The following is a 21,608-nucleotide window of genomic DNA, read 5'->3' on the forward strand; positions in this document are numbered from 1 at the left end:
GATGGCACCACCCTTATGGCAGAAAGCAAAGAAGAGCTAAAGAGCCTCTTGATGAAAGTGAAAGAGGAGAGTGAAAAAGTTGGCTTATCAATATTCAAAAAACTAAGATCATGGCATCCGGTCCCATCACTTCATGATTTATCCAGTAGTCATGTACAAATGTGAGAGTTGGAACACAGAGAAGGCTGAGTGCCAAAGAATTAATACTCTTAAATTGTGGTTTTGGAGAAAACTCTTGTGAGTCCCTTGGACTGCAAGGAGATCAAACCACTCAGTCATAAAGGAAATCAACCCTGAATATTCATTGGAAGGACTGATGCTGAAGCTGAAGCTTCAATACTTTGGCCACCTGATGTGAAAAGCCGTCTCATTGGAAAAGACCCTGCCTGATGCTGGGAAAGACTGAAAGCAAAAGGAGAAGGGTGTGTCAGAGGCTAAGATGGTTAGATAGCATCACTGACTCAATGGATATGAACTTAAGCAAACTCCAAGAGATAGTGGAGGACAGAGAAGCCTGGTATGCTGCAGTCTAAGGACTTTCAAAGAGTCAGACATGACTTAGCAATGAACACAACAACAACATTTATCTTTATGTTTTGAATTGTAAAAGTTCTTTATATATTCCATAAACTAGAACTTATGAGATATATGATTTGCAAATATTTTCTCCTATTCTGTATGTTGTATTTTCACCTTCCTGATAGTATACTTTGATCCACAAACATTTTTAATTTTGGTGAAGTCCAATTTTTTTTGTTACTTGTACTTTTGGTATCATAACTAAGAATCCATTGTTGGTGTTAATTCTTTAAATGTTTGGCAGACTTCACCAGTAATGTCATCTGTCCTGGGCTTTTATTGAAAACTTTTTGATTATAGTCTCAATATTTTTGCTTGTTTTTAGCCTAATCATATTCTCATAATATTTTCCCCCATAAAGTCTGTAGTAATGCTTCCACATTCATTTCTGACTTTAGTAACTTGAGTCTTCTTTTTTTCTTGGTCAGTCTAGTTAAATATTTGTCATTTTGTTATCTTTTCAAAGAAACAGCTTTTGGGTTTGTTGGTTTTCTCTATTTCCTTTTTAGTCTGTATTTTGTTTATCTGAATTCTAATCTTTATGAGTCTCTTCTTTCTGCTAGCTTTGCATTTATTTATTTTTTTTTTTACTTTATTATATTTACTTAAGGTGTAAGGTTAGGTAATTGATTTAGCTATTTTCTCCTTTTCTTTTTAATGTAGGTTTTACAGTAGTAAATTTCCCTCTGAATACTGCCTTTGTGTCATCCCTTAGGTTATGGTATATTGTGATATTTTTTTAATTGTCTCATGGTATTTCTTGTTTTCAGTTGTGATATCTTCTTTAACCCATTGGTTATTTAGGAGTATGTTACTTAATTTCCGTGTATTTGGATTTTCCAGTTTTCTTTCTGGCTATAGATTTCTAATTTTACCCCCACTGAGATCAAAGAAGGTTCTTTGAATGATTGAAATATCTTTAAATTAGAGCAATATCATCACGATTGTGGGACTGGAGAGAGATTTTAGTCCTTGTTGCACACAAAATATGAATTTAAAAACCATCCACTGTTGAAAATATTTTCATGAGCAGTCTAGGAGAATCTAGAATCTAGGAGATGGTTGAGTAGAGCACAGAATTGTGAAAGATGGATCAAAAAGTTTAAGAAGGACAGTTTCATTTTACCGATGTTATTCCTCCCCCAAAGCAGAATAGTACAGTACCAACAGAGCTCCCCTTAGCACACAGGTTTCCAATGGGGGAAAGAAAAACTGAAATGCACATCTGATTCCTCAGCTTTTTGGGAGTGTTACTTGAGAGTCTTGCTTCTATCATACCTCACCCAGAACACTAACACATAGCTAGAGAGCTGGGGGGCAGCTAAAAAACAAAGAAAAAGGATGAGGGCTCTCAACAACTAGCACATGGATCTCAACTTCTGGCCTGTGGCTCCCAGCAGCAGACCTGCTTGCCCATGGACCACCTGCTCACAGACTTTGGCACCAGGACTGTCTACTCACAGACCCTAGCACTTGGTCTGCATACCCACAGGCCCCAGCATTGGGTCCCACGTGGTCTACCTGTGGATTCTACCAATCAGCCTGCACAGAGTTTGGGGCCAGAGTGACTGGTGGAGGACTTTCCCTGCTAAAGCCACGCTATAGAACCTGGGAGTAGTAACTGCTTATTGAAATGTCAGATAACACAAGGCTACAGAGCCATGAAGAATCAGGAAACATGATTCCACTAAAGGAACAACATAAATCTCCAATAAAAGAACTTACAGAAATCTGTGAAATGTTTGACACAGAGTTAAGAATAGTTACTTTTAAAAGTTTAGTAAATTACAAGAGAATACATGTAGACAACTAAATTAAATTTTTAAAAAGTTCATGAACAAAATGAGAAGTTCAACAAAGACAGAAACCATAAAAAAAAAAAAAGGCAAATCCAGAAACTCTGGAGATGAAGAATGCAATGAGTAGATTAAAATCAATCAAATAAACAAAAAAATAACAGAGAACTTCAAAAACAGACTCAATGTAGCAGAAGAAACAATGAACAAACTTGAAGACAAGTCATTGTAAACTGTACTGCCAGAGAAACAACAAGAAAAAAAGGTATTTAAAGAGTGAAGAAAACCTACAGAATTTATGAGATACCATTAAACAAAACAGTATACACATTTGGGAGCAAGAAGGAGAGAGTGAGAGACAGAGACACAAATATTAAAGAATAACAGCTGAAAATCCCTCCAAATATGGGGAGGGCAATAGACATATAGATTTGTGAAACCTAAAGAATCCAACCAACTAAAGCCCAAAGAAATTACCATCAAGATGCATTAAATTATCAAAAGTCAATGGCAAAAAGAATTCCTAAAACAGCAAGTGAAACATAACTCATCACATAAAAGGGAACATAGGATTATGAAGCAGATTTCTTGAAAGAAACCACATATATCAAGAAAGATTGGAATGATATTTTCAAAGTGTTGAAAGAAAAAAAAAAAATCTGCAAACCAGTAAGTACTAAACCTATATAAACTGTCCTTCAGAAATTGAGAGTTAGAAAACTCTTCCAGACAGACAAAAACTAAGGGAATGTATAATCACTAGATCTGCCTTACAAAGGTGTTAAGGGGACTTCTCTGGTGTCCAGTGGTTAAGAGTCTACCTGCTAGTACAGGGGACATGGGTTCAAACCTTGACTGGGGAAGATCCACATGCCACGGGCCAACTAAGCCCATGGACCACAACTACGGAAGCCTGTGCACCCTAGAGCCTGTGCTCCACAACGAGAGACACCATCACAGTAGAAGCCCATGCACCAGAGCTGGAGAGTAGACCCTGCTCCCCGCAAGCGGAGAAAACCTTCACACAGCAGTGGAGACTCAGTGCGGTGAAAAATAATAAATAAATAAAACAGCACTTTGGAGCCAACAGGTCTATTTAACAGGGAACTGGTTGAATAAATCACAGTACATCATACAATGGAATCATTACTGAAAAAGTATGAAGATGCTCTAGATAGGTTTACTAATAATGTATACATTTCCAAGGCAGAATATGTAGTATTATGAAAAAAAAAAGTGCTAAAGGGAGTTTTTCAAGTTGAAATAAAAGTATGCTAAATAATACAAGATTATATAAAAATATAATTCTCACCAGTAAAGACAAAAATAGAGACAAACACAAAATAATGTAATACTGTAATAATAGTACATAAATCACTTTTAATCCTAGTATAAAAGATAAACAAGTGTTTAAAATAATTTTAACCACAAAATTTGTAACTAGACACACAATTTAAAAAGAGTTAAAATTTGATACTAATAGCATAAAGTGTGTGCGGAGTGAGGAGAATAAAAGTGTAGAGATTTTGCTTATAATTGAAGTTAAGTTACTACCAGCTTAAAATAGACTATTATAAGAAATTTTAAGCAACTGTCTTGATAACCACAAAGAAAATATATGGTAGATACATGAAGATAAAGGCAAAAGAAGCAAAGTATATCACTACAAAAATCATCAATTTATATAGGAATATAGCAAGATGGGACAAAAGGAACAAAAGAACTATGAAACAGACAGAAAAAAATGAACAAAATGGCAATAGTAAATCCTTGCTGCTGTTGAGTCGCTTCAGTCGTGTCCGACTCTGTGCAACCCCATAGACGGCAGCCCACCAGGCTCCCCCGTCCCTGGGATTCTCCAGGCAAGAACACTGGAGGGTTGCCATTTCCTTCTCCAATGCATGAAAGGGAAAAGTGAAAGGGAAGTCGCTCAGTCGTGTCCGACTCTTAGTGACCCCATGGACTGCAGCCTACCAGGCTCCTCCGTCCATGGGATTTTCCAGGCAAGAGTGTTGGAGTGGGTTGCCGTTGCCATTGCCTTCTCCGAGTCAAAGGCTACATCATGCAAAATGCTGGGCTGGTGATTCACAAGCAGGAATCAAGATTGTTGGGAGCAATATCAACAACCTCAGATATGCAGATGACACCACCCTTATGGCAGAAATAGAAGAGGAATTAAAGAGCCTCTTGATGAATTTGAAAGAGGAGAGTGAAAAAGCTGGCTTCAAATACAGCATTCAAAAAAATCATGGCATTCGTTCCCACCACTTCATGGCAAATAGATGGGGAAAAAAATGGAAACAGTGACAGACTGTTTGCTTGGGCTCCAAAATCACTTCAGACAGTTACTGCAGCCACAAATTAAAAGACACTTGCTCCTCAGAAGAAAAGCTATGACAAACCTACACAGTGTATTCAAAAGCAGAGATATCACTTTGCTGACAAAGATCTGTATAGTCAAAGCTATGGTTTTTCCCATAGTCATATATGGATGTGAGAGTTGGATCATAAAGAAGGCTGAGCACCAAAGAATTGATGCTTTTGAACTATGGTTTGGAGAAGACTCTTCAGAGTCCCTCTGGACATCAAGGAGATCAAACCTAAATGAGTAAATCCTAAAGGAAAGCAACCCTGAATATTCATTGGAAGGACTGATGCTGAAGCTCCAATACTTTGGCTACCCGTGCACACAGCCAGCTCAATGGAAAAGACCCTGATGCTGGGAAAGATTGAGGGCAGGAGGAGAAGGGCATGACAGAGGATAAGATGGTTGGATGCCATCATCAACTCAATGGACATGAGTTTGAACAAACTCTGGGAGAAAGTGAAGGACAGGGAAGCCTGTCTTGCCGCAGTCCATGGGGTCACAAAGTGTTGCGCATGACTGAGCAACTGAACGATAGCATTTAGTGAGTTGACCATTATGAATCGATTTTTATGAAATTTGAAATTACCCTGTGAACCAAATAAATATTTAAATTAATGTGTATGTGTAAAAAATTAAAAAGTTTTGTTAACTTCTTTTATGCGTTCCTCTTGAAAGGCTAGAACTTCTGTATCACGTGTGATTGGCCTTTTCTCAGACTATCAACATTAAAGAATTTATCTACAGATATAAGGACACTGTTTTCACTTAGAGGCCTCAGGAAAATCCCCTTTATCAAAACGTGTGTTAAATTTTCAGACCTTAAATAGACATGACACCCTTTTTCTTCACATTTGCATTCACACTTTTCTTGTCTGCTCAGTTATCCATCTATACAGATAATCCTGGTGCCCCTGTCATAGCCTTTCTGGCCACTTGATTTCAACTGTGGTGGACAGTCGTGGGGGCTCAGACTCATTTCTTGTCAAGAGCACATTTACCCATTACCTCATTTACAATGGAGGGCATCTTCCCACTTTGCGTCCTTTGGTCTCCTAATGCTAAGTAATCTTGCTGTGTACCTAAGCAAGTAGAGCCCAGAAGTGTATGGTTAACACCCCCAGAGGAACATTTTGACCAATTAGAGGCAGGAGACAGTTTAACAATGCTCTAGCCTTCAGTGGTCAAACTACACAGAGAAGTATCCCGTGTGAGCTGTAAGGTCTTCTGAGGAATAGGGCACCTCACTAGTCGTGTTCATCTTCTTAACACCAGCTTTTCCTCCTCACCTTCTTTCTCCTTCTCCAAACTTCTACTGTGGGATTAATTTTCAGATAAAATACTTGTACTCAAGTACATGTCTCAGTCTACACTTTTGAGGGTTACTTTGTTTTCTTAAAGCAGTTGGTACAGAAGTGGTACTAAAAAGTAGAAACACGAATGGATACAGATTCTAGACCACTTGATGGTCAGAGAGTAAAAGGAGCCCTACTGATTGGGGTAATAATTTCATAATCTTGGAAATCTTACAAGCATTCCAATACTTAGATTCAGCTCCTTAGTGAATTAGGATGCTGTGTAAGTAGAAGGCGAAACTACAGGAAACTTAATGAGTTAAGGATAATGTTTATAATGATTGCGGAGTCTGCTATTTTTGTTAACTGACTTGGAAGTCTTTGAAAATTATACAAACAGATTCTTGTCAGCCAACTATGAACACAGTATGTGGTGAGTCTTAATTCCTTATCTCCTTCTGTGATCGGAAACTGTCCCAAAGCAAGTTTATGATTCACTAGTAGGCTGCAAGAGAGACTGAATGCACAACAGACTACTCTCCTCTCATAAAGGCAGGTTGAGCAGAGAAACCTGAGTACCCTGACAAAGAGGGAGTCACAAATGTCTGGTCCATGCAAATATCACACAGACAGGTAGATGCTTTGCTATATAAGACTTGTTTTAAAGAAAACATGGCTTTGCTTCTTATAATCTCTTCCGTTCCATAAACCAGGCTTAGTTTCTAACAGCTTGAGTGGGAAAAAAGCCCTTTATTCATGCTCCAGGTCTCACCAAATTTTGATAACATTACTTTTCTATGGCCTCTGAAATCCTAAGAATAACTTTTTCCCTGACCTTGCTCATCCTTGAGTATCTCAGTGTCTTTTTATGATTCAATTAGGAATAATCTACAGGTAGTCACTTCACTACATTCTCTTCAGAATATTTTCAGAGTATTCCTTCTAGTTACAGCCTAAATTATAACTGATAAAGCATTTGTTATCAGAAACAGCCCCAAGAAAATAAGAAAAGAAAATGAGGGTTTGGGTTTGATGAGGCATAGATATCCTCTTTCAAAGGGACAATGGGATGCTAATCATCTAGAACTTTCAGTGATAGCATAGTTCCTCAAAACATTATTGGTGGGTATCTGTGATGTCATGTCAGTACATGAAAATTAGAAAAATTATCATAGCTACTTAATGGCATTGGAGCAGTGGTGAGTATGAAGACTGTAGACTGCTGCCAAGTTACTTCAGTCATGTCTGACTCTGTGCAACTCCATGGACTGCAGCCTACCAGGCTTCTCCATCCATGGGATTCTCCAGGCAAGAACACTGGAGTGGGTTGCCATTTCCTTCTCCAATGCATGAAAGTGGAAAGTGAAAGTGAAGTCACTCAGTCGTGTCTGACTCTTAGCGACCCCATGGACTGCAGCCTACCAGGCTCCTCCATCCATGGGATTCTCCAGGCAAGAACGCTGGAGTGGGTTGCCATTTCCTTCTCCAATGCATGAAAGTGGAAAGTGAAAGTGAAGTCACTCAGTCGTGTCCGACTCTTTGCGACCCCATGAATCGCAGCATGCCAGGCCTCCCTGTCCATCAACAACTCCCGGAGTTCACTCAGACTCACGTCCATTGAGTCAGTGATGCCATCCAGCCATCTCATCCTCTGTCGTCCCCTTCTCCTCCTCCCCACAACCCCTCCCAGCATCAGAGTCTTTTCCAATGAGTCAACTCTTCGCATGAGGTGGCCAAAGTACTGGAGTTTCAGCTTTAGCATCATTCCTTCCAAAGAAATCCCAGGGCTGATCTCCTTGCAGTCTAAGGGACTCTCAAGAGTCTTCTCCAACACCACAGTTCAAAAGCATCAATTCTTCAGCGCTCAGCCTTCTTCACAGTCCAACTCTCACGTCCATACATGACCACAGGAAAAACCATAGCCTTGACTAGATGAACCTTCATTGGCGAAGTATTGTCTCTGCTTTTGAATATGCTATCTAGGTTGGTCATAACTTTCCTTCCAAGGAGTAAGCGTCTTTTAATTTCATGGCTAGTCACCATCTGCAGTGATTTGGGTGCCCAAAAAAATAAAGTCTGACACTGTTTCCACTGTTTGCCCATCTATTTCCCATGAAGTGATGGGACCGGATGCCATGATCTTCGTTTTCTGAATGTTGAGCTTTAAGCCAACTTTTTCACTCTCCACTTTCACTTTCACCAAGAGGCTTTTGAGTTCCTCTTCACTTTCTGCCATAAGGGTGGTGTCATCTGCATATCTGAGGTTATTGAGATTTCTCCTGGCAATCTTGATTCCAGCTTGTGCTTCTTCCAGTCCAGAGTTTCTCATGATGTACTCTGCATATAAGTTAAATAAGCAGGGTGACAATATACAGCCTTGACGTACTCCTTTTCCTATTTGGAACCAGTCTGTTGTTCCATGTCCAGTTCTAACTGTTGCTTCCTGACCGGCATACAGATTTCTCAAGAGGCAGGTCAGGTGGTCTGGTATTCCCATCTCTTTCAGAATTTTCCACAGTTTATTGTGATCCACACAGTCAAAGGCTTTGGCATAGTCAATAAAGCAGAAATAGATGTTTTTCTGGAACTCTCTTGCTTTTTCCATGATCCAGTGGATGTTGGCAATTTGATCTCTGGTTCCTCTGCCTTTTCTAAATCCAACTTGAACATCTGGAAGTTCACGGTTCACATATTGCTGAAGCCTGGCTTGGAGAATTTTGAGCATTACTTTACTAGCGTGTGAGATGAGTGCAACTGTGTGGTAGTTTGAGCATTCTTTGGCATTGCCTTTCTTTGGGATTAGAATGAAAACTGACCTTTTCCAGTCCTGTGGCCACTGCTGAGTTTTCCAAATTTGCTGGCATATTGGTCAGGGTCAGCAGCTGAGAGTGCCAGACTTCGACGGCACAGGAAAGGCCGAGAGGAGCTACCCCGCATCCGAGGTCAGGGGTTGTGGCCGGGAGGAGCTACCCCATGCCCCCAAGCCTGAGGCCAGGGGTGGCGGCCGAGAGGAGTCAACTCTTACATGTATTTAAAAGTCTAATACTGTGATAATAGACAATAGACTCCATTCCTATCCACAGAAAAATGGAAATGGTTTTCACCTATTGCATACAATGCATTCATTCATACCTTAACCATATTTCCTAGGAGGTTCAACAATCTTGAGATCTGTGTGAATATTCTCTTTTTAAGCCAGAAATGATACCAATGATAAGACTCCCCGGTTTTATAGGAACGATGGAAGTCCAGGGTAGTAATCCTGGAGCTATTGAAGATAAAGGTGGGTAAAGTTTCTCTTTTAGAAGAGTGGAATAATAATTAGACCTTTAATGTAAATGAATCTTTTATAATAGCTAAAGAATCACATAGCCTTTAGGGATGAACTACTTTAGATGGTGTAACCATTTATGCGTAAGAGGTATAGGTTCAGTAGAGAAATATGAATGGAGATATCATAGTAAGAATTCAACTGATTACCTAAGTCTGCTAAAAGACCCAAAGCTTCTCAACTGAAGAGGAAAATGAGTCCCTTTGAGGATAAATCCATGAAAAACATCTGCATATTTTTGCTATAATGTTGGGTGACAATGTGTCAGAGAAAGAAAAAACTTAAATATTTTGGGTTATTAGTTATTGGCTTTGATACAACATTGAATCATTGAAAGACACACAAATCACCATGACCCACTGTTATAAGAGAAGGCTTATACATATTACATGATTAATGGAGTGTTAATGCAAACCTATGTTTCATGGATTCAATGGACCTATATTTTGTGTTTTTCCCCATTTATTTCTATATTATAGGAACGACTATACTTAGCCTTAACAGAATCTACATATTGGTTTATTGATTTGTGGGGAGAGGGCTGTTATTGTTGGAACAGTCTAGAAGCCTACTTTGTTTTATGAAGTCAGTGACGTTCTTATATTAAAGCAAGTTAAGAACAATATAAAATAAGATGGTTAAACTAATGTTACAAATATATAAAATGCTCATGCTCAACATCACTAATTATTAGAGGAACGCAAATCAAAAGTGCAATGAGGTATCACCTCACATTGGTCAGAATGACCATCACTGATACAAACAATGCTGAAGAGGGTATAGAGAAAAGGGAACCCTCCTGCACTATTGGAGGGAATGTAAATTGGTACAGCCACTATGGAGAATAGTATGGAGGTTCCTTAAAAAACTGAAAATAGAGCTGCCATATGATCCTGCAATCCCACTTCTGGGCATGTATCTAGAGAAAACCATAATTTGAAAAGATCATGCACCCCAATGTTCATTGCAGCACTATTTACAATGGCCAGGATATAAAAGAAACCTAAATGTCCATCTACAGAGAAATGGATAAAGAAGATGTGGCACATTTATACAACAGAATATTACTCAGCCATAAAAAGAACAAAATAATGTCATTTGCAGCAACATAGATGAACCTAGAGATTGTCATAATAAGTGAAGTCAGACAGAGAAAGACAAATATGATACTGCTTATACATGAAATCTAAAAAAATGGTACAAATGAACTTATTTTTAAGACATAAATAGAATCATAGATGTAGAAAACAAATTAATGGCTACCAGGGGATGGAGAGGATAGACTGGGAGACTGGGATTGACATATACACAGTACTATATATAAAATAGATAGCTAATAAGGACCTACTATATAGCACAGGACACCATGCTTAATACTCTGTAATGGCCTTTATGGGAAAAGAATCTAAAAAATCATGGATATATGTATAACTGATTCACTTTGCTGTACAATAGAAACAATATTTGAAATTAACTATACTCCAATAAAAAATTTTTAAAAATCTATCTCCCTTCAACTCAAAAAATAAAAATAAAATGTTAACAGTATATATAGATATATATTAACACATACATTTTATATTTTATAATTTGATTATATCTGATTTCATATAATTTAATTTTATCTATACTTTGATTATGCATAAGATTGGATTATATATGCAAGATTTGATTTTATATATATGTACAAGATTTGATTATATACATAATCATTTTGTATGTACATATATACGTATAAATAGATTTGCCTGCATGTGTATAGATATAATTGGATTGTATGTATAAAATATTCAGGTTAAATTCAATCTAGTCATAATAGGATAGTTTTTTACCACCATATTACTTGGATCTTTTGGAAATGGATGTCTTCTTAATTCTACAGAATACCTATACTCTAAGAATATGGGTTTTGGAAAAACTGTAAATAAGACATAAATCTTTCTTTTACCCACTGAAAATGTTGGGGGACAGGCCTTTGATAAAAGGTGCATATATCCTAAGAGCTGTGGTTCTGGATTTGTTCCCTCTCTGGGCAGGAAATCAAGACTGTATGGGGGCTCAGATAAACACTTATCATCACTTTAGCACATCTATCATCTTAAGGCAATGACCAGCTAACTAATAAATACCCTGTCCTAATTTTACCCCTTTTCCAGTTTTAGGACTCAGGGAAGGCATGGATCTTACACATCAGGAGCTCTAGAAACTCTTGGTTGTGTAGAAATAGATCTGCCAAGAAATCAATAAAAGTCTTGCTTTTAGCCTCTGTGGAGCTATTACCACAAGGTCTAGAAGTCATCTAAAATTCTTAGCAGGGCCTCAGACCTGCTCAGCAGAAAATGCAAAAGGAATATCCACATTTTTAAGGGATTAATGACATGATTCTTTCGTCTAAGCTAAAGCCTGGATATACCTTTTTTAAAAGAAATGTTCCAGGCTGAATGAAGCTGGGTATAAGTAAAATAACCCCTTTGAATTTTAAAATGCCTTTGTTAAAATTCATGACTTCATAGCATATTTGGCTTAGGAACATGATAGAACTGAGTTCTGGTCTCAGTTCATCATCTAGCACCTGGAGGATTGTGGAAGAAAAACCTCCAAGTGTTTTGTTTTGTTTGTTTTTAAATCATGCTTAGATCCCCAAATTGCCTGAAGCTGGATTAGGTGATATCAAAAAAGAAAGAAGGCAGAATATAGCTATTCCTGGAATGATATGTTTTCTCTATCACAAGGTGTCTGATGGTCAGTCACTGACTCCAGAAAGGGTCAGGCTGGCCTCCCACTCACTTAGGGGATGGTTGTAAAGATATTTCAGAGAAAGTCATCATCCATATATGCAGGCACACAGCTGGAGTTAAAGTAAGCCTTTTTATCATTGCCAATTAAATAAATGGTTATTTGATGGCACTTTCATAATGTGAACAAGAAATCCCACAAGTTAAAACATCATTAAGAAATTTTTAACAGGTCTTTAATGCAAGTCTAGAATGTCAGTTTATGTGCTGAGGCGAGAGAATGAGTAATTATTTTGTTCAAGCAGCCAAAAAAGTGGCAGGAAATAAAAATATGAATTGAGTTCTGTTCGATTGGCAGTTTGCCCACACTTCCTTATTTGTCAAGAAGTTTGCATAAAGTCTCAGAAACTTCTGCACCATTTTCTATTAAGGCACGAGATTTTGGCAAGCCACTTAACTTTTCAGGCAAAGGGATAACATCTGGCACGGACTTCTTATGAATTTTGTCAGAAGAAATAGAAAAATCTGAAGCCAGAGGCCCTTAAATATACTCTGATAGGAAACACAGATGTGGATCTCTACCACTGAGAACCTTGTAAGATCAGTAGTGAGTTAATGGCAAGCATTTATGCTCAGAGAGAAATAAAAAGTTGAGTTTCTGGCAAAGGTTCCACTATCAATGGCAAATTAGGTGAATAAGTAACATTTGTATTTTCAGATATGTCTTCATAGTGGAACAAAACCATTGAGATTCACAGTACAAATTAGCTATCAGAAAGCTTCATGGGAGAGAAATCATCAGCAACTTCTGTTTATTATGGAAAATGCATGATTATATAAAGAGTTGTAACATTTTTTCTTTCACAGTTTGAGCCACTGTGAGCCACAACATAGACTTGAATAGGGAGAGGGTGTATAGGAATCATAATGAAGTTTGGCCAGGTCTTAGCATGCCACAGTGTTGTTGATGAGCATGAGGTTTGCATTTGCATGACAACCTCACCACCTTGCTCACAGTGGACAGTTGTTAACCAGTAATGCCTCCTGATCTTGATTTGGTATTGAATGAAAATAGAAGTTGGAGTATGCCTTGATATAAGATGTACAAATTATATGCTAAGAGCCAGACTGTCTGATCTGAATTATCAGGCTGTCCAAAGGAAATTCTACTCAAAATATTTTTTGAGAATATCTCATATCACATATAATAATATTCAATATGTATAAGAGCATATATATATATACACTGTGGTGTAATAGTGTTGAAACACTATGTTAAATTTATTTTATTGATTGTATTTATTATGTAATATAATAATATTTAAATATTATATGTAAAAGTCATTTGTCTTCAAGGGACTTCTCAGTAATCATCATCTGAGAAAACCTAGGTTTACTATTGAAAAGTCAAAATCACGATTCTAATTTTATAAAGATGAGAATTTAAGTGACTGAATTATGGGGATAATTTGCTTTATCACCAAGATTTTCATACTGTAGTTAGAAAAGTAACTGACATTTGGTATATTTCAAAACAACATTCAAGTACTATCAGGGAATCCAGACCTTCATGCAACCCAAGAGTGATTCAGAACTCTATCACCACTATCTCTCTTATTGAAATAGCAACACTTCCAGGTCAAGAGTGATATGTACATCAGTAGTGTCTAAATGGGTTGCCAGTGTTCAGGAAGGACTCAGTGGCTCTATAAGGAGTGGTTATTATATCATCTCCATGACTGGCAAAGGTAAAACAGCATTTATTTGTTCAGGAAAATATTCTCCAACAAGACTAGCGCATGTCAAGAGAAATTCCTAGTGACTGATGGATGAAGACTTTGTGGAATCACATCATTTCTTGTGTAATTTACTTGGACCATATTTCTTTGGCAAGGTTCTGGAGGAGCAAAGCTCTTTATCTATACAGTATTTTCTAATTCACTTGATGAATGAGAATTCTGCTACCCCTTGGTAGAGTGTAGAGGTCATAGTTGCACAGCAAAAGATAAGCTTTAGGTAACTGAAGCCTTGAGCTTGTCTCTTCCAGGTAGAGACAGGAATCAGAAAAAGTCCCTATTACAAAAGGCCATGAGAGGAAAGAGGTTAGCCTTCCAGGAAGAGAGGGTCTGCTCATCTTTAAGGGGATGTGAATAATAAATAAATAATAACAAAGGACAGAAACAGTATGGACGGAACAGAAGTACAAGATATTAAGAAGAGGTGGCAAGAATACACAGAAGAACCATTAAAAAAATCTTTATAATCTAGATAATCACAATGGTGTGATCACTCACCTAGAGCCAGACATCCTGGACTGTTAAGTCAAGTGGATCTTTTAGGAAGCATCATTACAAAGCTAGTGGAGGTGATAGAATCCCAGCTGAGCTATTCCAAATCCTAAAAGATTATGTTGTTAAAGTTCTGCACTCAATATGCCAGAAAATTTGGAAAACTCAGCAGTGGTCACAGGACTGGAAAAGGTCAGTTTTCATTCCAATCCCAAAGAAGGGCAATGACAAAGAATGCTCAAACTACTGCACAATAGCCCTTATCTTACATGCTAGCAAGGTGTAATACTCAAAATTATCCAAGCTAGGCTTCAGAGGAACCAGAGATCGAATTGAGAACATCTGTTGGATCATAGAAAGCTAGAGAATTCCAGAAAAACATCTACTTATGCTTCATTGTCTACATTAAAGCCTTTGACTACATAGATCACAACAAACTACGGAAAATTCTTAAAGAGATGGAAATATAAGACTACCTTACTTGTCTCCTGAGAAATCTGCATGCAGGTCAAGAAGCAACAGTTAGAATCGGATATGGAAGAACAGACTGGTTCCAAATTGGGAAAGGAGTATGTCAAGACTGTATATTGTCACCCTGCTTATTTAACTTATATGCAGAGTACATCATGAGAGACACTGAGATGGATGAAGTATAAGTTGGAGTCAAGATTGTCGGGAGAAATATCAGTAACCTCAGATATGCAGATGACACCATCCTTATGGCAGAAAGTGAAGAGGAACTAAAGAGCCTCTTGATGAAGGTGAAAGAGGAGAGTGAAAAAGCTGGCTTAAAACTCAACATTCAAAAAACTAAGATCACGGCATTCTAGTCCCATCACTTCATGGCAAATAGATGGGGAAACAATGAAAACAGTGACAGACTATAATTGCCTGGGCTCAAAAATCACTTCAGACAGCTACAGCAGCCATGAAATTAAAAGACACTTGCTCCTTGGAAGAAAAGCAATGACAAACCTAGACAGCATATTAAAAAACATAGACATTAGTTTGCCTACAAAGGTCTGTATAGTCAAAGCTATGCTTTTTCCAGTAGTCATGTACAAATATGAGAGTTGGACTATAAAGAAAGCTGAGTGCCAAAGACTGGATATCTTCGAAATGTGGTGCTGTAGAAGACTCAAGAGTCCTTTGGACAGCAAGGAGTTCAAATCAGTTAATCCTAAAGGAAATCAATACTGAATATTCATTAGAAGGACTGATGCTGAAGCTCCAATACTTTGGCCACCTGATGCAAAGAGCCAACTCACTGGAAAAAACCCTGCTCATTGGAAAAGACCAAGATGCTGAGAAAGATTGAAGACAGGAGGACAAGGGGAGGACAGAGGATGAGAATTGGATGACATCACCGACTCAGTGGACATGAGTTTGAGCAAATTCCAGGTGGTGGTGAAGGACAGGGAAGCCTGTCATGCTGCAGTCCATGGGGTTGCAGAGTCAAGACACGACTGAATGAGTGAGCAAGAACAATGAGGGGATGTGTTCAAGACCAACAATTAATACTTAAGTTGTGTTCCATATAGTGCTTCCCTGGTAGCTCACCTGGTAAAGAATCTGCCTGCAGTGCAGGAGACCCACGTTCAATTCCTAGGTTGGCAAGACCCCTTGGAGAAGGAAATGGCAAACCACTCCAGTATCCTTGCCTGGGAAATCCCATGGACAGAGGAACCTGGTGGACTGTAACCCATGGGATTGCAGAGTTGGGCACAACTGAATGACTAACACACTTTGTATTCCATACTAGAGTCTGCAGTGCTCTGCACAAGCTGAGAAAACAGCTGGTTCTCTACCAAGTACAGCATTCTGGGGGCCTGAGATCAGTGACTGATTTTAGGTATTTGGGGAAGGAACAGATGTTAGAAAAGAGGAATGCAGAGTTATTGAACAAAGCAGCAGATAGTGACAAGTTCATATTGACACCTCTATCCAGGAGCTGTTGCCCCTTTGTCCATCTTAGGAGACATCCAAGAATTCAAATAATTTCCATGGTGAAAGAACATTTCATTGACTATGTTCAGTTCAGTTCAGTTGCTCAGTCATGTCCGACTCTTTGCGACCCCGTGAATCGCAGCACGCCAGGCCTCCCTGTCCATCACCAACTCCTGGATTTCACTCAAACTCATGTCCATCAAGTTAGTGATACCATCCAGCCATCTCATCCTCTGTTGTCCCCTTCTCCTCCTGCCCCCAATCCCTTCCAGCATCAGAGTCTTTTCCAATGAGTCAACTCTTCGCATGACATGGCCAAAGTATTGGAGTTTCAGTTTCAACATCAGTCCTTCCAATGAACACCCAGGACTGATCTCCTTTAGGATGGACTGGTTGGATCTCCTTGCAGTCCAAGGGACTCTCAAGAGTCTTCTCCAACACCACAGTTCAAAAGCATCAATTCTTCAGCACTCAGCTTTCTTCACAGTCCAACTCTCACATCCATACATGACCACTGGAAAAACCATAGCCTTGACTAGACGGACCTCTGTTGGCAAAGTAATGTCTCTGCTTTTGAATATGCTATCTAGGTTGGTCATAACTTTCCTTCCAGGGAGTAAGCGTCTTTTAATTTCATGGCTGCAGTCACCATCTGTAGTGATTTTGGAGGCCCCAAAAATGAAGTCTGACACTGTTTCCACTGTTTGCCCATCTATTTCCCATCTGATGGGACCAGATGCCATGATCTTAGTTTTATGAATGTTGAGCTTTAAGCCAACTTTTTCACTGTCCTCTTTTACTTTCATCAAGAGGCTCTTTAGTTCCTCTTCAATTTCTGCCATAAGGGTGGTGTCATCTACATATCTGAGGTTATTGAGATTTCTCCTGGCAATCTTGATTCCAGCTTGTGCTTCTTCCAGCCCAGCATTTCTCATGATATACTTTGCATATAAGTTAAATAAGCAGGGTGACAGTATACAGCCTTGACATACTCCTTTTCCTATTTGGAACCAATCTGTTGTTCCATGTCCAGTTCTAACTGTTGCTTCCTGACCTGCATATAGGTTTCTCAAGAAGCAGATCAGGTGTTCTGGTATTCCCATCTCTTTCAGAATTTTCCACAGTTTATTGTGATCCACACAGTGAAAGGCTTTGGCATAGTCAATAAAGCAGAAATAGATGTTTTTCTGGAACTCTCTTGCTTTTTCTATGATCCAGCGGATGTTGGCAATTTGATTTCTGGTTCCTCTGCCTTTTCTAAAACCAGCTTGAACATCTTGGAAGTTCATGGTTCACATATTGCTGAAGCCTGGCTTGGAGAATTTTGAGCATTACTTTACTAGTGTGTGAGATGAGTGCAATTGTGTGGTAGTTTGAGCATTCTTTGGCATTGCCTTTCTTTGGGATTGGAAAGAAAATTGACCTTTTCAGTCATAGGCATAGGAAAATCCTTTCAGTGACCAAAATACCTCACAAATTGCCTAAGATGATTTTTTTGTTGTTGTTGAGATGGGGAGGAAAGATTAGCACATGAATTTCTAGACTGAGCTCATTCAGATAAAGGGACAGTTTCTCTATGATATGTTTTATTGGTAAAAATAAAATTCTTGTACCACTCTGCTAATTAATTACTCTAAGGAAAATCTGTAATTGGAAAACAATTTGACATAACATTGTTAAATATGCTAAAGATTTTGTACTTGGATTGAGAAGGTAGGTGAGATCATGTGGACCTTTTCTACTCTCTGTGCCAGTCAGGTTCTTCTGTGAGAACCCTGGTTGCTTACTCACTGCTGTTTCAGGGTAGGCAACAAGTAGAGATATGTTATACTACAGAAGCTTAAGAATTAACCTCAAGTTCCTTTTCTATTATCTCTTGTAGTAGTCCATACTAAGAGCAAAAGTGACAGGTGGATGTATTTCTGGGATTGGTAAACTAGGAATATAATTCTGTTGTGTGACAGAGGCCTTAAGATATTATATTAAACCACTGGCCATTGACACTGACCAATGAGGAGTTTGTGAAATAGGAATTTGATCCAAACTTGAGTTCTGATTTTTTTTTTAAATGTACGCTATAGACTGAGTGTGTTCCCCTTAATTCTATGTTGGGGCCTTTGGGAGGTAACTAGGTCATGATGGCAGAGCCCTTGTGAATGGGATTAGTGCCCTTTTATAAGATACTCAAGAGAGCTGTCTTGCTCCTGCCATATGAGGACATAGCAATTAGACAGCCATCTCTGAGCCAGAAAACAAGACCTCACCACACACCAAATCGGCGTGTGCCTTGATCTTAGACTTCCTAAATAGCAGAACTGTGAGAAATGAATGTTTGGCATTTGAGTCATCCAGTCTGTGGAAGTTTTTTGTTTTTAAATAGCAATTTGAAAAGACTAAGACAATGCACAGGCGGTTCTTTTTTTTTTTTTTTTAAGTACTTTAAATGGAGCCCTCAAAGGGCTATTTTCACACCCTTAGTAAGATGAGATCAGCTTTTATGTCTCCCTGCATCCTCTCATGACTTGATTCCAAGTTTTTACATACACTATCAATCATAACTTGAAAAGACAGAAACACTAAGAGGAGGACTCTGTTTCTGAAGTAGAAGAGGTTGGGGAGGCAAAAGGATGGAAAGGGAGAAGAGCTGTCCAGATCATGAGAGCAGGGCAAGTCTAAGGGAGATTTATTCATTGATCCAGTGCCCGTTGTTATGGGGATTTAATTACTTCTCTGACTGCTTCCTTTCCCCACACCACCCTCACTTTCGGGAGGGTAAAATATTCTATCAGACTACATATACACTGCTGTGGAAGAGTACACCTGGGTATCAGAGACTGAGTGGTGCCACTCATTCCAGAAGGCTCGGGTACTGCTATGTCAATGAAAGCCTGATCTCTGTAGTAAGAATCAAACCTCAGAATACATCTTTCATCTTAAGAGTTCTTTAGCAAGGAATAGAATCAAAATTATTCTTAGTGATACTATACATTCAAGTCTAGATTATATGTTTGACAGAATTAACAGTGATGACATATTCATCTTTAAACAATTTAGATACGAATTATTGCAACTATACCTGATAGGCAGAAATAGAGTTGGAACACCTAGTGGGACCTACCTGAACTTTCCCTGATAGCAACATAAGCAGAAGCCACGGAAGTTAACTCCATATAAGAAAAAAAAAGCTTAATACGGTCTAAAACATGATTTTCAGCACTAAAGAAGGGACTGTGGCTAGGATTTCTTTATCCCAGGGTCCTCATCCTCTGGGCCAAAATCTGGTACCTCCTGGCAGATCAGTGACAGCATTAAATTAGAAATACATGTAATGCGCTTGAATAATCCTGAAACCATCTTCCCAACCCCTGCTCCATAGAAAAATTGTCTTCCACAAAACTTGTCCCTGGTGCCAGAAAGGTTGGAGTGGTGACTTTAAAGAGTTTGAAATCACCTACCTGCTTCTTCTCTTGAGTCCAGAGCCAGCTGGCACCTCCAGACGAGCTGTCTTAAGATCTCTTCACACCGTTAGGTGTTATTCCTTAGTTATTTCCTCAGCAGCAGATTCTTGATTCCTGAGAAGACATTTTCCTGTGAGTTTTCCTCTTTAACCAATTCCTGGCTTTGTTAACAAACTCACTGACTTGCTCTTAAGGCCGTGGATTCTCCCTCACTTGAGGCCAACTCCATCGCTCTGGTGAGCACCCTGTTTTCCAACAACTTTTATTCCTTTCACTGGCTTCAGACCCAGGCAAGGCAAGACTGAAGTCTTACTCCAGCCTCATATGTGCTGTCACTTAACATCCAATGCCTGGTCCCTTCCATAGTGAAGCTGCTTGTCACCTCTCATTTTCCCCCTCTCAAAATTCTTGTTGTCCTTGCCACCCTCTAACAAAGTAGCTTCTTCACTATAGACTTATTATCCTAAGAACTCTTCTCCATTTTTTAATGTTCTTTCCTATGATTTCCTAACATTTCCCCAATAACCTTCCCCAACCTTCCACTAGATCACAGGCTTCCCTGGTGGCTCAGATGGTAACGACTCTGCCTGCCATGTGGGAGACCCAGGTTTGATCCCTGGGTCAGGAAGTTCCCCTGGAGAAGGGAACGGCTACCCACTCCAGTATTCTTGCTTTGAGAATTCCATGGACAGAGAAGCCTGGTGGGCTATAGTTCAGGGGTTGCAAAGAGTTGGACACAACTGAGTGACTAACACTATCACTAACCTTCCACTGATTCCATGCTAGTTGAATTTTCCTTCTCCTAGCACATAGACACCGCATGTCAAAGCTATCAACATTATTCTCTACAGCTAGTCTCCCAGCTTATTTCTTGCTTTTTCCTTGAAAAAACAAAACAAAACAAAAAGCCAAAACATTAAAGTCAGTCAAACTGTAACCTCTCTCCTTCGATGTATACCTGTTCATCCCTGGTTTGCAGCCTTCTTCCCACAAACAAGTTACCAGAGTTGGAGCCCAGACATCCATAGTTTTTAATATTCCCTAGGTGATTCTGATTTTCAGCCAAGGTTGAGAACCACTACGTATACCTGTTTTATACATGGAGTAACTGTGCTCAAGTTCTTTGCATCCAGGCAGCCTTAATGAGCTGCACAGAAAGATCACTAATGTGAGCTGCCTCTGCAGTTAGGTTTTAGATTGATCTTTGCATCAAATAGATATCTTTCTCCCCCACCAGCTTCTTAAAAGTTATTGACTTCTCTCATCATGGAGTCAAGGTAATTGACTCCACAGCTGAAGAAAACGTTCCCAGTTCTCCGAGGATGATGATTACCCACTCCATCTTCCTTGTTCATCATTATAATGGTTAAAAATCTTTGCCTTAAATTTAAATTAAACATTCCTCTTTTAATCTAAGCCTGTTTCTTTCATGTTGCTGCCCTGTGGACATTGAAAAAGGCCAATAAGCTTTCCTTTCATAGAACTGCTCATGGTAGTGAAGATATGAATCAAGCCACACCTTAGCTTTCTGTTTGCTAGTTAAATAATCCCCAATTAGTAAAGTTAAAGAATATGAAAACTGTAAGGAACCTTAGGGATTTTCTAGTATAATATTTTCAAACTTTAATTTTAAACAGTGGATTACATTATTAAATACAATCTTAATCATAACATGTGAAAACTGATACAAGTAAAACTTCAAGTGAAGTGCTCTGGGAGATTTTCCATGCAGTGGTAACTGAGGCACATAAAGGAACTTTGATACTTGGCAAAATGGAGTTTGGGGAAAAAAATTATTTTGTGGTCCAGCATTT

The 21,608-nt window shown here is 38.8% G+C and overlaps 1 long non-coding RNA gene across 7 annotated transcripts in view; it reads right to left on the bottom strand.

Moving 5' to 3' along the window:
* The window catches only part of LOC147364379 (uncharacterized), a 259,350-nt gene that overhangs the window by 115,221 nt on the left and 122,521 nt on the right, over nucleotides 1-21,608 (bottom strand). For all 7 annotated transcript variants that reach the window (XR_015134431.1, XR_015134432.1, XR_015134428.1 and 4 more), the window contains exon 2: nucleotides 19,792-19,908. This is a non-coding gene — a long non-coding RNA (uncharacterized LOC147364379). The remainder of the gene's footprint in view (nucleotides 1-19,791; nucleotides 19,909-21,608) is intronic.

This window comes from Bos grunniens, chromosome 10 (genome assembly GCF_055505025.1).
Source record: "Bos grunniens cultivar Pamir isolate PY7600 chromosome 10, Bosgru_T2T1.0, whole genome shotgun sequence".
Lineage (NCBI taxonomy): Eukaryota > Metazoa > Chordata > Mammalia > Artiodactyla > Bovidae > Bos > Bos grunniens.